The sequence below is a fragment of the Amaranthus tricolor genome, chromosome 17, assembly GCF_026212465.1.
Source record: "Amaranthus tricolor cultivar Red isolate AtriRed21 chromosome 17, ASM2621246v1, whole genome shotgun sequence".
NCBI classification, from domain to species: domain Eukaryota; kingdom Viridiplantae; phylum Streptophyta; class Magnoliopsida; order Caryophyllales; family Amaranthaceae; genus Amaranthus; species Amaranthus tricolor.
In genome coordinates, this window is record NC_080063.1 from 16587207 (window position 1) to 16590964 (window position 3758).

The 3758-nt window shown below is 32.5% G+C and overlaps 1 long non-coding RNA gene across 2 annotated transcripts; it reads right to left on the reverse strand.

Annotated features, from left to right (window-relative positions):
* Positions 1–620: 620 nt before the first annotated feature.
* Positions 621–3511, reverse strand: LOC130804404 (uncharacterized). Of its 2 annotated transcripts, XR_009040009.1 has the most exons (4): positions 2943–3505; positions 2695–2819; positions 2061–2209; positions 621–1125 (listed from the first exon to the last, which is right to left on the reverse strand). It is a non-coding gene; the product is annotated as an uncharacterized LOC130804404 (long non-coding RNA). The 2 variants fall into 2 exon arrangements; XR_009040008.1 differs by lacking the exon at positions 2061–2209 and having other exon boundaries at positions 2943–3511.
* Between the last annotated feature and the right edge of the window lie 247 nt (positions 3512–3758).

The following is a 3758-nucleotide window of genomic DNA, read 5'->3' on the forward strand; positions in this document are numbered from 1 at the left end:
TAATGTGAAAATGAAAATGAGTCAAAATGATCGGTTTTGAATTGTGTTGGGTCTGACCCTTTTTTTCGATTTTTTGAAGTTAGGTATATTGTGTCACAGCGAAATTTTTGAATTATAACACAAATTTTCTGTTAGATTACAAATATTTTTGGGTTGACTAAAAATTTAAAATTTAGCTTTAAATAAAGCCATGACTTAAAATAAAAGTGTATTAAAAGATCAAAATTATAATTATTCCAAAGATTGCAATTCACAAAAGAAAAATTACTATTATTTGTTACTCCATAATATTTATGAATCACTACAAAAAAAAGTTGCAACTACGTTTAAAAATGCAGTTAAGCACGTTTATATGTGAAACTGATACATTTAGCCACGCTTAATTAAGCGTGGCCTCTGCTTGTGCTGGTAAATTTTTAGGCACGCTTAATAAGCGTGGCTAATAGTACCATTTAGCCACACTTACAGGTTACCAGCCACGCTTATAAATATTGAAATCTTTCCTCACTTGATAAGCGTGGCTGCATAATTTTATAGTCCATTGATTTCTCCTTATTTTCACACATAAATAAGCGTTGCTAATGAACATAACTAGCATTTTTACTAATTTTGGCGGTAAATTATTTTTAATTATTATTTTCAATAATAATAATAATAATAATAATAATTATTATTATTATTATTATTATTTGTCGATCGATTTTATATATAAAACTTAACCAAATCATTTACAGTTAGGGATAAAACCCAAATATCCAAGTATAAGGTCTAGATTAGACCATTACATTAATGCCAAAATAAATACACAGGTACAAAACTTAAATCTAATGACCAACACTCCTCCTGCATATGGGTCTGGAGTACAGCACATACAAACACTCTCTACTGGATTCACCAAAACCAGGGGCTGCACCTTCAGACAACAGTTGTTAATGATGCAGGCAGCAAGTGCACACTCAAGGCAAGCAGCAGGCAGTAGCACGAAACACTTGAAGACCCCATCAGAAGAAGGCAGTCAGCATACACAACAGCTCAAGGCTGGCTGCTGATGCACTGAGCACCAGAAACAGAAACCAGCAACCAGCAGTCTGGGTATAATTCTTGCACAAATAGTCCTGCTCAAATCTGTCACAAGCGTTCAGCTCATGGTATAATTCTTGCACAAATAGTTAATATTGTTCTTAGCATAAGTCAAGTACAACATGAAATCTACATTTGAAGTCATCTTATATATGTCACCGATGCCAGCTATTAGACTTGAAATGCTAGCAGCTAACCCCAGAAATGGTTATTGCACACGAGTGTCTTTTCACAGTCAAAAGTAACTACTTACTTCATAAAGTCTATTGAATGATGCCTAAATTCGAGGTAAAGGATTTAGAGAGCTTGAGCGGAAGGTATAATACAGTTCTCAGCCTTGACGTTCTCATACATTACCCACAAAATAAAGCGGATGCAATGATTGGATAGGTTGTATTGTATAAAGAATAAAAAGTTATGATATTATTTAAATTGTGTAGACAATATTAATGAAAAGTTGATAATCAGGATAAAGTATTTAATGAAAGGCTAGGTTGGATTTCATTATGTATTAGCCTATAATGCTTTAGCAAACACTACTAGTTGTAATAAGGAAGGATATATTACAGCTGCAAGCTACAAGCAACAAAACATGCATCATCATGTGAAAAAAGAGATGAGCATATTAATATAGCTTCATCAAATGCTTGTAAATGCATAATGTTGTTGTTATACTTTATAGTAGTTGCTAACTAAACATAGCCTATACTAGTATTACCTAATTATAATCAGACATTTAAGGTTAATTATATATAAAATAACATAAGGCGCACAAAACACCATATGAATATAGCTTCATCAAATGCTTGTAAACCAAAAACATTTTCAAAATAACGACTTGTGACACTAGTAAAATACACCTTTAAAATGTCTAAAATACAAAACATTCTCATCATTGATTTAAAACATGAAACATATCATAACTTAAACTAGTTCAATACAAAGATACTAACTCATCCCAAAGTTAAACAAGAACATACCTTATATAAACAGAGTATCCTGTTACTAAAATATCCTACAATCATCCAAAAAGTATTTCATCTATTTCCTCCAAACAATAATCACCATTTCCTCAAGAAAATAGTTCCAAAAGTATGCGCATTAGAAAGCAGCTAAAGCATAACAACACCTAAAGTTGATGTAAGAATTAAGAAAGCTACCACAAATTCAAAATGGCAAGTGGCAGTTGTAACAACAACAATTTACAATATGACCATAGAATGAATTGTTCGTATATATTGAATAAAGTCATTTACTTTGTTAAGTAAAGGACTAGTATGACTTGTTCAAATGTATTGAATAAAGTTAATAAATCTCAAGGGATTTAGCCCTAAGAAATGCGAGACAAAAAGCCGCAAATGTTAGTCCTTTACTTTGTACTACTTATTAGAAACGCAAGACTGTAAAGCCGCAAAAAATAAAGTTAACGAGTCTTCCCTAAAAATTTCAGTATAGATACAAGAATAAAATTTTGTATTACTTATAAGAAATCAATTTCAAATTATCAAACCCTAAATTGCATAACACAAAAAAACAGAAGAATCAGGGGAAATGCAAAAATTAGGGAAAAAACATGTAAAATAAATATATAAAAGTGAAATAGAGAGTAGTTACCAGGAAGACGAAGATTATGACAAAAATGACAACATAGGACCAAAATTGGAGATGAATAATAGTTGAAGAAATGCTCACAAACTTTTTTATTGAGAAAGGAGAAACATTAGAGCTTGATTTTGTACCTTGAACAATTAAAGAACAAAAAGGAAACTTAGAACAAATTTTCCATCATGTAAACCAAAATTTTGTTGCCAAAAGAGAATCAATAGAAATTAGGGTTGAAATTAGAACCAAATTTATCTTACAATTTATTGACTTTTGATGGGTGATTTTCTCTTATAAAGAATGAATAGTCTGGCCACGGTAATGGACGTACTGGCGGCGATGAACAATGGTGGGTCTATTGATATTCAACAAGAAGTTTAACCAAAATGCTAAAAACACAAAACTCAACCAAATAACTTCTCAATTTCAATGGCAATTAACAAATAAAATTATGAAAACAATCTCAAAATGGGATTTGCATTTTGCAACTAAAAACCTTTGGTAAGTACGGACAAAGACTAGAAAATGGAGGCAAGTGAACCTGATCAATAGTGGAAAAACACTAGAAGAAAATACCTAAATCAAAGGCCAAGATACAATCTCAATTCTTTACAATTCGAAATGTTAGCGGCAACAGATGGTGGTGAAACGGATCGCTGGTGGCGGCGCCAGTGGGTTTGAGACACAGTTGGTGGAGGCGGCTATGGGTGACGGAAACTTGCTGTGGGCGTCGAAGAGAAGGCGTTGGGATCGGTTTTGTTGTGCGGCGGGATAAGGTGAGGGTTTTAGAGAGTGAAATCAAAATTATCGTGTTTGGGTGAGAGGGGACGTGGGAGATGCATTTTTGAGAGGGATATTAAAATTTTTATTTGTGTTTAGCCACGCTTACTAATGTGGCTGATTTGATCACAATTATATTCTTAATTGCATTTTAGCCACGCTTATTAGTGTGGCTAAATTGATTATATTTTATTTAACTGACTTCTAGCCACGCTTTTTAGTGTGGCTGAATTATAATAATTTAATTAACTTGTAGCCACACTTATAAGTGAGACTATTATTCTCACGTTTAATAA